This window comes from Haemaphysalis longicornis, unplaced genomic scaffold (genome assembly GCF_048455015.1).
Source record: "Haemaphysalis longicornis isolate Haplotype H1 unplaced genomic scaffold, Haemaphysalis longicornis Haplotype H1 scaffold_7, whole genome shotgun sequence".
Classification (NCBI taxonomy): Eukaryota; Metazoa; Arthropoda; class Arachnida; order Ixodida; family Ixodidae; genus Haemaphysalis; species Haemaphysalis longicornis.
In genome coordinates this window covers 96,510,030-96,523,274 of record NW_027526422.1, presented here as the reverse complement: position 1 = coordinate 96,523,274, position 13,245 = coordinate 96,510,030, and the positions used below count along the sequence as shown (strand labels likewise).

The 13,245-nt window shown below is 50.1% G+C and overlaps 1 pseudogene; it reads right to left on the bottom strand.

The window, feature by feature from the left end:
• Nucleotides 1–1,592: 1,592 nt before the first annotated feature.
• LOC144146418 (uncharacterized) lies at nt 1,593–5,173 on the bottom strand (annotated as a pseudogene).
• Nucleotides 5,174–13,245: the final 8,072 nt, after the last annotated feature.

Here is a 13,245-nt window from a genome sequence, read left to right as displayed (position 1 = left end):
TTCTGGATTGGCATTAAACGCCGTAAACACTGTCAAGTTCAGGTCTGACGAAGGCAATGCCATGGCACACACACAATAAAATCAAGCAGATTTGAAAATCACCGAAACTCAACGAGACGACCACCCTCTTAACGAAGTTTCTATCTAGTATCCGGAACAATAAAAAACTCCCACCTCCCCTCGCGGTAACCCCTGTGTAGATGCGACGCATAGGCGGAGCGGCGAAGGGACCGCGTTTTATAGCGCGCATAACGTTGAGGGGACGGGGACTGCGTAAGCCGGTCCCAGTCGATGACGACGTTGGGGTCCTTGTAATGCGGCGTGGACTCTAGGTGTTTGAGCCAAGCGTGGATGTTGCTTCGCCGGAGAACGGCACACCGGTTATATGCGCAGCGCGCTCGAAGGAGAGGAAACCGCGGAAGAGAGAGTACTGCACATGCGCCGGCCCCAGCGCGTCTGCCGCGGCTATGACGCAACACAATCCAACACAATCCACTTTAATCCAATCCAATCCAAATCCAAGCCAAGCCAATCCAATCCAATGCCCCTCGCGAGAGCGTGTTCGCTATCGGAGAGGAGAGGGGGTGAGCGGCGGAGAGCGCAGCTGCCGCGGCAGGGCGAATGGGGGAGGGGTGGACATCGCCTACGACGACGACGACGCCGGAGGGACAAGGCGAATGAATCAGATGCTCCGCATCTAAAAAACTCCCACCTCCCCTCGCGGGAACCCCTGTGTAGATGCGACGCATAGTCGGAGCGGCGAAGGGCCGCGTTTTATAGCGCGCACAACGTTGAGGGGACTGCGTAAGCCGTTCCCAGTCGATGACGACGTTGGCGTACTTGTAAAGCGGCGTGGACTCTAGGTGTTTGAGCCTAAAGCCCTCCATCACGGACAGGGCACGGACAGGGACCTAGGCGGACGAGAGCAGTATGGAGGGGCTTTATTTGAGCCAAGCGTGGATGTTGCTTCGCCGGAGAACGGCACACCGGTTATATGCGCAGAGCGCCCGAAGGAGAGGAAACCGCGGAAGAGTGAGTACTGCACATGCGCCGGCCCCAGCCACCACCACCTCAAGGCCGCCGCGCGCTTCCGTGACGTCACGCATGCGGGATGGGCCTGGAGGTCGGCTTCACCTCGCGCGCATGGAAGGTTTACTGCGCACTCGTTACCGAAGGCCGCCGATGCCATCGCTTCGGTCGCGTAAGGACAACTATTAGGACTACGCCTACAAAATAGTTTTAACGCGTGTGCACCGCGATGAATGTTGCGAACACACGTAATGTTTTCCACAGTACTTGTAGTAAAATCGCTTCTGGCCTGATCACTTGCACAAAATATTTATCCAGTCACTAGAGTGGCGACACCTCACATTTAAAGAAACGCGAAATGCATAGCCGATTCGCACTACACAGGAGGTTTTCAAACACAAGTGATTTATTAAAGGAGATGACACAAATGAACAAAAAAGGAATGCAACACACAGAATGGATAAGGCAGATATGCCACTCTGCCAGCATGACACACGCTTTCAAAAACGTGATTTTCACTAGAGATGGCACAAATGCAGACCTTTAGAAGGTTGAAATTATTCCTACTTCTGCAGAGTTAGCAGCTTTCGGGTTTCTTTTGGGTTGTCATTTGCTGCTTGCAGTTTGCGCTTTCCTTTTGGAATGCTCAGTGTATTGTTAACCGTTTTGCACATATTGTTCAGCAATGTGTTTGCCGCTGCACTCAAGATATGATGCATAAGCTCCTGTGGGGAATGACCCGAGTCGCAGTAGTCAAGAACCTCAAAATTATTGAGAGCACGAGACACCAGTGCTACCAGTACCTCCTTCTGGTTGGTCAAAGCAAGAAACTGTGAAGCATACTGCTCGCCTCTCAGCTTGTCAAGGACAATTTCAGTGAAGAGCACTGCATTCACTACTACTGCTTGAGGGAATTTCAAGCCTCCCCTTGTCATGCCTGCGATTAGTATGTTTTCGTCATGGTCCAAATCTGTGTGTTCTAACACAAGGGCTTCTTTGCAAAACGTACACATGAGCTTCTTCAATGTAACATGTGCACAATATCCTGCAACATACGTTACAGCCGGCATCCTTGAAGCTTTCTTCTCCATATCTGCATTCGTCACTTCAATTCGATACTGCTCGTGAACTGATTCTGCAGTGATTTTCGACACGGGTACTGCCATGACTTCCAAGTCGGGAAGGTCTAGGACTTTCTGCAGCCTTAGTTTGTTCTCAGATTCATAAATCTGACGAACCGAGACATGGTACTGGGAACCACTAAGCTGGCGGTACTTTCCGAACCTTTCTTCAAGTGAATCGGTCTGAAACTTCCTTAGCAGTACATATTTGAATCGCAGCTCCTGTAAACAGTACAGAGAAATTTCACGCAGAGCATGGCTTGTGTGGCCAAGAGCCATGTGCGTTTCTCGTGTGAAATGGCCCGCATCATGCTTAAGGCTGGCCCAGTAATCAAGCCACTCTGGTACCCGTTTCAAGAACTCCAACTGCGGGCAGGATTCTGAAGACACTGGGTACTGCATGTCATCCCGCAGGCGTTCGCCTCTCCTTGGAGTCTTGACGTTTACAATTCGCCACCAAGTTACGATGGTGGCTATAAAGGCTGCAGTACCTTCTGCATGCTGGATGGTGGTAGAGTTCAGGGCAGCTATGGTCGACTCATTGAAAATTCGCAAAGCAAGCTTAACATTTTGCCTTTCCATGTTCGACGGGTCTAGTGCCTTTAGAGACAATGTTGGTGCTATCTTTAATAGCTCATTTTGTTCTGCTTCGTGCAACTCGCGCAACGCTTTGAACGATGCTGTGAGGATAGGCGGCTTTGGGTCAGTGCTACTTGGGTCGGGAAAATAAATACACTTGCCACTGTTCCGCTGGTTTAGCCAATTATTTCTCACGGAGTTTAACACGTGAACTGGGTCCAGAATGTAAAAAAGGGGCCGAGATGGATCTGCTGGATGTGAATACACAATGCTTGCCTGAGGTGGGTTTGCAAAAAATGTCATTGCTTTTCGATTTATGGAGTTGTCCGAAACAACTGCTACAACTCTAAATCCAAGCACTTCTAGCTCAGTGATTAGTTTCCTTAGAAACTCATGCAGTGCTTTTGCATCAATTTGTGCTACGGGCAGAATGTGAACAACATCTTTGTGATTTGAAAGGAGGCTTTGCAGCATGAAAACATGAGCTGTTTTCGCCGGACTCGAGCTGTTTGCAGCAGCACCTGTGACATAACCGCCTTTGTAGTCAAAGTACGCTTGTATGTGGATCTCATCCATCATTAGAGTGACAGTTCGTTCGTGCTCTTTCATTGCGTTCAAGATCGTTTTTGCATAGTTCAAAAAACAAGCGTCTTGCTGCTCGAGGGCAGGGCTCACTCCATATGAAGAGCAGAGACGCCTGATGGTAGCCGGGTGAGGCAATTTTACCTTCATTGAACTTCTAATGAACCTGTATGCATGCGGCGATATAGTGTACAGCAGTGCTGCGAAAACAAGCATTTCAGGAGCGTATCTCAGAGGATTTCACAAAAGAAGCTCAATTTGGGCGCTTACAAATTTCACTACTTCCAGGTGCCATCCATGCAAATCTTGCTGCTCGTACTCACTGCAAACATCCTGCAGCAGCCTCAGCACAAGTTCCAGGAGGCGGTGAGCTTTTTGGCAGCCATCCGTAGCGCAACAAATCTGTAGCTTTTCAACACACTGCAACACTTCATTTAGTTGCCTAAGGTCTTCCAACTGTGAAGGCACGTTCACACCAGAAACGCTCTCAAGACGGGTTTCCCCGAAAAACACGTCAACACACAGGTCAGCTGACACTCTTACTGAACTGCGCACAGCGGGAGCACGGTCAAGAGCCAGGTCCAAAAACATGACCACTGAATCCTTGACAATCACTGTCCAGAACTCTGACACCGAGAAGTGTGGAAGAGCTTTACAAAACTCTGAAAAACTTTTGACTTGGTTCCTCCGGTCTTCTTCTTCTTGTGCGGCAACCGAAAGTTCAATAGCTTTTCGCAGCGATGCCGCCTCCAAGCGAGCTTTCTTTTCCTCTGGTGTCTCTCGTGCGGGCACTGTAGGGCGCGACATATACTTGGGGCAGTTGGCGAACACGCCGGGAACTGCGGTTTCCTTCAGGCGAACGCGCTCCAAAGGCACTTCAACCGCCTTTCCCGTCTGCACATCCGTGTGCGTTGCCGATCTGACGAAGTCTGTTGGAACGAAATGGTTCTCGCAGAGCTGAAAAATGAGACAAAAACACAGAATAATTTTAGGCGCACGAACATACATAATCGTCAGCATCGGTTACCAAGAAGAAAACGCTTAGCTTTATGCTGTCAAAGTACCATCAACTTGTGTGGAGAGGCTATAGGCCAATTCACACTGCGACGAAAGCGATGGGAATGCTGTCGCTTCGGCGCGCGGCGAGCAAAATTGGTCCCGACCATTCGCCAAAAACGATCGTCGCGCGACAAAGCGACGCAATTTTCGTCGCTTTCGTTGCAAGTATGAACGGGCCTTACGAGTTGAAATCACAAATCTTTCGGAGTTGTTATTGTATGTGTACTGGCTAGATTTTTGTAACACAACCTTTCAATTTACTGTATTTGAAGGCGTTATTTTGTACCTGGAGTGCAGAGCTAAATTTTAGCAAAACACAAAATCATATAAGCGAGGTGCTAAGTGCCGCAGTTAAGACAAATCGCGAAGGACGTAGAATTATTCGTTGCAAACACATATCGCCGCTTACCACTGTATGCTTTGAAGGCGTAAAATCTTCGCGACAAACAGCCTTTGTCCATGCCGCTCTCCGCTGCGGGTCAGTCGGGAACCGGTAGACGCGTACACTTGAACCTTTGGCATCGTAGTTAGACTTGCAGTTCGGAGCGCAACAAGAGCCAGGCATTTTCAAGCGGGGCAGCACACGATAACTATTGCCAAGATCAACGTTCCCTCATAATTGGCAGCAATTACAAGACGAAGTGACAACTTCGCACCAACACAGCTACCACGCCGCCAACGATTGAAAAAATGTCCTGATGTTGCCAACAAAGCCCTTTTGCAATCCGACAAAAGACGTGAAATCTTATGAAAGTTACTCTCTTTGCATTAATTATTCACTAGTTAGAAACTTCCAACGCTATTTCTAGCTAATAAACATTCTCCCGCAAAAATATTTGAATTCTATAAAATAAAAACGAAGACGAAACATTTTTTACACGATTTTACGCCCACTATACAGCGGCCAAGCCACACTACTAGCCAAGCCGGAACGCTTCTAGAAGAGGCAGAGAGGGGGCGACTCTGCACGCCTGCCCCTTTCCCTCCCGGTTCCTCGCGCGCGGCACAGCGTAGCGCAGCCCGGCCGCTCCCTCTGCGCGGCCATCCGATACATTCCATCCCGTAGTGGTGACGTAGGCTGTTGGGAAAGGGAGGAGCGCGCCGGCCTTGCAAATTTCTCGTCGGTGGTGCCCCAGCGCGTCTGCCACGGCTATGACAACGTGCCGCGGCTATGACGCAACACAATCCCACACAATCCACTTTAATCCAATCCAAATCCAATCCAAGCCAATCCAATCGAATCCAATCCAATGCCCCTCGCGAGAGAGTGTTCGCTATCGGTGAGGAGAGGGGGTGAGCGGCGGAGAGCGCAGCTGGCGCGGCGAGGAGAATAGGGGAGGGGCGGACAACGCCGACGACGACGACGACGACGCTGGAGGGACAAGGCGAGTGAATCAGATGCTCTGCATCTAAAACAAACGCCAGCGTCGAGCATCTGTGAATAAGCGGACAGTGTGATCTGGATACGAACGGCACGCAGGCACAAGATTTGGAGCACGATTACGAGAGTATCAGCGCGCCCGGAAACGAAAACGGACGACAAAAGCTGCCACCCGAAGACACGCACGAAACCGCAGTTTACGCCCACGGCCGCACCGACAAGTCTCGAGCTACCTTGAGCCCGACCCGGCCTAGAATTCGTTGTTTTATTTCTGAAACAAGAGGAGACGCCCGACGCAACGCGAGTGCTTACGTTCCGTTTCGCTCTCTCACATGTACGTGCCTTCGCGCAGTAAGTCGCCCTATGACAGTGCACCGCGTCAGACGTTTTCTTCCTCTGTCCTGATATATATGTAACCTGTGTTTTTCTAATCAATTAAACATTTTATTTTTTCTATTTATTCTTCCATTCGAGATAAGACCTAGCTAACAGTGCAGGTAAGTTGATTATTCGTGAGTAATACAAATTGAATACTCATGAGTAGCGATTGATTACTCATGAGTGCAGAATGAGTAGTACCCATGAGTACAGAAGATTGAGTACTCATGAGTACAGAGAGAGTACTCATGAGTACAGATTGAGTACGAATACTCGTGAAAACAAATGAGTTTGAGTACAAGTGAGTATCATTACAAATGAGTATTTGATGAGTGAGTACGAGTGATTTTGTGAACAGCCGAGCTTTTTGAGACTGAGTTTGATTGAGTACAGCGTCAATGAAAAAAATTGTGATTGAGTTTGAGTGAGTTCCTTCTGTTTTGCCGACCTATGGCCGCTACTACGGCTTCGAACTTCTCAGGGTCGCGGTCAACTTCATTCTTGATTCATTATCCACGGTAGACAGCCTGCGTGGTTGCGGGCGAAGGTGCAAGCGGTGAGGAGCAGAACGAACATCACGTTACGTGACGACCGAGAGAGAGAAGTAACGTTTGTTTAAAGAGTTGTCCTTAATGGGGCGGCCGCGGCTGCCTACAGGGCCACAGCGACCTGGAGGCCTCGGGAGGTAGCTACCACATGGTCCGAAACCTCGTACCTCTGCATGGCCTGTTCCCAGGTTTGGGGGGGGGGGTGGAGCGGGTAGGGATAATTGGGGCACTGGCAGAGGGAATGAAAGTGCGTGTCCAGTGCAGCACAGTGCAAGAAGCGGGGTGAGGGAAATAGGAGCCCGGGTGACAAGTTCTCGAGAATGTGAAGGTACTGCCTCATTGCCTCCCATATAAGCAGGGGGGTAAAGCGAGCTCCGAGACCGTACGAATCGTGGGCGCTGACATGATACAATTCCCATGGTTGCCAGATCAATTGTATTCAGCCTTCTAAAAATTTCTGCCATAATTGTTTAACTAAAACAAAGAACTGAAGCAAAATAGTTACAAATAATTGCTTCAATAATTAAAACTAGTTTATTAAAAAACTTTTAGTGTAATTAAGCTCTAATTACCGAAGAAAGAGTAAGTGCGTAGTTCAGTTTTGGTTTCGATTTTTTTAAGAGTGCTAGGAAGTGGCGAGGCCCTTGCGCCTGACTTGCGCAGTGTGTGTGTGCTGTCTCCGGCTCAGATCTGCGTGCGTGCAAAACGTATACAAGTTATACAACTCAGATGCCCGCGCTGAGCACGTGCCTCCCCGGGCGCTTGCGAGGCTGTCATTCTTTCTCCACGTTAAGCACCCTATCTATTGCCCCTCAACTGACGCCGGAACAGCGATTCCGATCTGACCTTGACTACCGCAAGTTCACTACAGGCTACGGAGTGGCAGCCAGCGATCGTTCCCGTTGGAAGAGAAATAAAAAGAGCTTTTATAATCCTTTGGTTCCAGTTGTTTTATTCATGAAACTTCTTACAACTCTTCGTGCTTCGAACTTTCGCGCAATCGTTCGTGAAGGTAGAACGAAAAAATAGGTAACGAAATGCGGTTTCTTTTTTAATCAGTCACAATAAATCAAGAAGTCAGTGTTCTCTCCTCGCGCGCTATGTGCGGTAAATTACTGCCCATTCAATACTGCGCATTCAGTCCCGCAAGCTTTCCCTTTGAAGTGGTGGAAGCAGCTAGAACTTGACGAATACAGACAGAAAGGAAAACGGGACACACCGCGGAGTGTATTTCGCATACTCCCTTGGCATGCATTCTTCCACTCAGTTGGCCTGCGATCGACCGCGCTCTTTCGTTCCTGTGCTTCAAAGCGCCGCGACTCACCGGCAATAGAGAGTTTTAGTATAGCGTTTTAGCTGTAGCGTTAACGTTTTGCGGGCCGCAATCGCGAACGGATAGCGCCTCGTTATGCTACGGTTAGCGTGCCCGCTAACGCTATGGGCGCGCTAAAGTGGTGCTTTCCGCTATACTAAAACTCCCTAATATCAGCGTTGGCCCATGCGATGTTTTTTGTGTGTGTCAATAAAGGTTTTACATTGAGCTAAAGCCACAGTTCACTTCACTTCGTTTGAAAAGCCTTGAGCGACTCGCAAAATGTCACAGAATGGCAAATAAAGCGGCACAGCGCGAAAATGCACGGAGATCATATGGAGATTCATTTTTGTGTGCGCCCAGTACGGATCAGCTGACTCCTTGGCGTCCTCGCGCATGCGATCAGTCGCATTCGAGCTTGCGCGCAAGTGTTGTGTGAGCGTTGCCACATCTTGCTCAAATAGTCTCAGTACATATAAGTCACACGTACGCTAAACCGAAAACACGTCGGTTACCTACCCACAGGAGATAAACTACGCAATGCTGTCGACGCCGCCTACACAAAATCCGCCTGGCCAGCGGTCCGCCATGTTACAATTAATCCCGGCATGCTTCGCTAGCCGGACGCGGAAACGCCGCAGTAGCACGTTGCCAGATTACAACCCATCGCTTTCGCCGTTTTTAGTAAGCAAAAACTCAGCTGGCAACCTTCAAATCGTTGTATCATGTCTGCCACTGTGTGTCGTACGGTTCCAATGCATTGGCTCAGCGGCGCGCTTTCCCTCTAGAGTCAGTATATTATCTCTATGCATATAAGCCAGTGTGGGCCGGAGTCCACCGTACCTCCGCATGATCCCCGGGAGGCCGATGCACGCGACGAAACGGTCGTAGGGTCTACTGGAACTTTGCTTCTAGTACCTTCTAACGGTGGTTACAAATGCTGCATGCCTCGTGCGTTGGTATGGTGGCGCCACCGATGATGATGATGATAATGCTTAGTGGCTTCCCCTTTGTAACGGTGGCGTTGCACAGCGGCCTTAGTCGCAACTCCACCGGTGGACTGTGTTAAGCGCCATCTTGCGGACAACGAAAAAATCTGTTCTTCGAGCACGCGAAGTCCCGTACCATGGCATTCAAGAAAGGGAAAACGGCCGGTATTCTGTTGCAATGCGATACAAACAGCCGAAGGGTACTTTAATAAAAGCAAAAGGCGAAAACGCGCGAGTCCACTCACGAAATCAAAAAGGCGCGTGCGACCGCGTATGTGTGTGCGTGTGTGTGTGTATGTGTGTGTGCGTGTATGTGTGTGTGCGTGTGTGTATGTGTGCGTGCGTGCGTGTGTATGTGTGTTCGTGTGTGTGTGGGCGCGTGCGTGTGTGTATGTGTGTGTGCGTGTGTGTATGTGTGTGCGTGCGTGTATGCTTGTGTGTATGTGTGTGCATGTGTGAGTGTGCGTGCGTGCGCGTGTGTATCCGTGTGCGTGTGTGTGCGTATGTGTGTGTGTGTGCGCGTGCTTGTGCGTGTGTGTGTGTGCGTGCGTGTGTGTATGTGTGTGCGTGTGTGCGCGTACGGGGGTGCCTGTGTGTATGTTTGTGCGTGTGTGTGCTTGCGTGCATGTGTGCGTGCGTGCGTATCTGTGTGCGTGTGCGTGTGCGCGTATGTGTGTGTGCGTGCGTATGTGTGTACAGGATATACACCAGGATATACAGCTTCAAGAGCACTAACATTAAGGTTAGTAGAGGCAAGTATTTCAAAATACAACTGCGCAGCAACATTCTACCTGAAACTGCTCAACTACGATGAATGTTCATTTGGACAGACAACCGATTTTTGTAAAGTGTATGCTCTCTATTCCAAATGAAATGGCACCATGTGAAACACGTTGGAGCAAAATGGTTTTCCTGATAGCGCCCAAGGAAAGCTTACTTATGGGGCCAAAACAAATGGTGGCAACCATGACACTGAACCTTGCGGCAACGTACTTTAAATTATAGTGTACCAGAACGATACTTTCAATGTTTTTAACTGCACGTGAGATGAAAAGAGGTTTTCAAAAACTTGTCCCCAGCTTAAACTATAATCAAGCGTAATATTTATTCCTTAATGCGGTTTTCGAATCACGCATCGGAACCGACGGAGCTCTTTGTGTACGCGTGGCCTCCGCGATCAGCTACCGGCGGCGCGCCGTTGCTCCGGCCGTCCCGGAGAGAGCGTAAGTTCTAATGGGGGCGTGGCAGCGTTTTTCGCCACACCGCGGCGCGCGTAGCCTAAGGTCGCTTTCCCTGGCGCAGGAAGGCGGAGAGGACGAAAACTCGGCCTTCGCAGCCTGTGCGCGACGTTTAATAATAATAAAAAAAGTTACCGCACACCAATGCAGGAGAAAGGTAGTTGTTACGGGTGCCTTTGAATTTTCGACGTAGACTATGCCGCGGGGTGACGCATAAGTGAATTCGTTGCATAGAAGTATTTTGTAGTCACTCATGGTTCCAAAGCACAACACGTTTTCCGGTTTTACTTCTGAAAATCTTGTACATGTTTGGAATGCACGGCACGCATATTCCGTGCGTTCCTAGCAAGAACGAAATGGGAATTCAACCGACCGAAATCCAACCATTAGTAAACACGAAAATACCCCCGGCCCATGTCGTTTCCTTCTTTCGCCTTTAAACGTGCGGTCTTTGACAGATAAAGTAGATGACATGGCAACACTACTTGAAACGTTTGACACAACTTTCACCGCGATACTATTAACAGAGACGTGGTATATTTCAGCATCAGAAGTGTATACTGTCCAAATGGTTATCGGTATTTCTTCCGCAATAGGCAGGGTAAACGTGCTGGTGCCCTTTATTGGCAGGCATGCTTGTATATACAAACGCACAGAGACTTCCAGTCTACCATAAATGGACGTGGTCTAAGTGATGTCATAACAATCTTTACCCGAGTTACGATTGGTAGTTCTCCACTTGGTGTGTGTATTCACTAATACCCCGAACAACTTACAGTCGATGTTGTGCAACTGCTCACCGAAAAAAAACGATGCCCTTAATAAGTCATGCCAACAAATTATGCACAGAATATTATTCCGGAAAATCTAAAAATTCAGGAACAGTCTTTCCAAAAACGACACATGTAGAGTCGATAGCGGTGTGAAACGCATTGCGGAAAACCATGACATTTTCACTCACGGCAGATAATTTGGTAGCGATATTGCAGTGGGTACTAGAAAACCCTAAGCATATTAAAATAAAACGCAAAAAAATGATTGATTCGTACCCGTGGAAGCCTAACAGATTATTTGACTATCGTATACTCTCCTGCCTATAAACAATACACGAGAGCTTATCGGTATTACGCTGTTTTCGCGCACGTGCACAAGCACGCACGCATGCACACGCGCGCACACGCACGCACACATACACACACGCACGCGCAAACACGCGAGCGCACGCACGCACACACACACACACACACACACACACACACACACACACACACACACACACACACACACACACACACACACACACAACGGATACCTAGAGCGTTCGTTAAAAAGCAAAAAAAAACATTTTCGCGCTGCGATATCCCGCAAAAATGCTGTAACAGCGGAAGAAATTCAGCACGCTGGCATTGACTCTGCTCGAGATGACAGAACCTTGGGCTATGACATTCGCCTGTCAAGCAAACGACCGCTAAAGCTGCGTGCAAAGGCAATCGGGGGTGTCAAACAACGTACGTTAAACAACTTTGACTTGTACGATCGAGTCAAAATACATAGACCACATATTGAGAGCTTTCTGGCACGAAGATGCGACAACGAAGGCTGATTTACAACTCAAAGCGCAGGCAGCGTCGGCAAGACGAGCGTCTCTTCATGATGATGATGATGATGATGATGATGATGTGGCTATCCCCTTTGTATCGGGTGGGCACACCTTTGGCACCCTAGCCGTCACTTATCTACAGGACTATAAACTATATCTACAAAAAGGAGATTTTCAGAGGGGAGGATAGGCATGGCCTAGGGCAGGTACTGCCTGCACGAATCACGGGGTCCCTATGAGTCAGTGACACCGCATGCAGCACCTTTGTCTCTGGGCCCTAGTTGCCGGGTCCGCCACCACCACTGGTGCAGTCTTTCCTTCGACGTCGTCACCAACGTAGATCTGGTGTCACTGTCGCAGGTCTCGAGTCCCAGCGCTTGCGGTAGAGTGGTGCCCTCTGGGTGGGTTGGCGACAACACAGCACAATGGGTGATCACATGCTCTGCACTCTCCTGTGCTTCCCCGCATGCTCGGCAGGTGGCACTTTGCACTGCTGTCGATGGGTCGAAGCGCTGACGGTAGAGGAGGGTGCGGAGTGCTCCCGCGCGGGCCTCGAAGAGCAGTGCACTCCCAGTGTCGTTGTCGTAAAACAGCTCCGCTGCTGGGGTGGACTTGTAGGAGCGATACAGCTCCAGGGTGGACTTGGATAGCATGGCCGAGCGCCACTGGCCTGTTTCTGCCTCGCGTACACGCTTCCGCGCCACGTGGCTCATCCTCTGGGCACCTGTCTGTAGCGGCTCTGCAAGAAAGCCGAACTTGCGACTGAGCGTGTGCACTCGGGAGGTCCACACAGTCTGGGTGCCCTTGAAGCCCATGTAGCGGAAGATGCGTCGCGCCCATCGCTGATCGTCCATGCGCCGAAGTCGAGCTTCGAAGGCCAGCTTGCTGCTTGCTTCTCGGGCCTCGAAAGATGACCATCCCAGGTCACCCTGGATGGCCTCAACGGCCACGCGACCATGGCAAGCGAGCGCCACGCGTCCCACCTCGCGCTGGCCACGCTCCAGCCACGCTCGGGTGCTGGATGAGACGCACACCACTGCGTTGGCAAAGGTCAGTGTTGGGACATGGACCGCTTTCCACAGCTCACGAACGAGGATGTATCTGTTGCACCCCCACAATGACCTCCGGCGGAGCACAGCACTGGCTCTTCGGCAGGCCTGCCTGAGGTGTTCTTCGTGAGCCCCCAGGAGATCCGACGAAGAGGAGAGTATCACCCCAAGGTAGCGGTACTCGGTCGCCCAGGGGATGGTGTCGTCGTTTGGCAGGAGCACGGTGTTCATTCCTGGACTTCCGGAGAACTGGAGCACCGCGGATTTCTTGGGGTTGAAGGAGAGGCCAAGCAGGGAGAGATGCGTGGCACTCAGGGTGATGAGCCGCTGGATGTCAGGGATGGTTTCTGCCAGGAGCACCAGATCATCCGCGAAGGCCA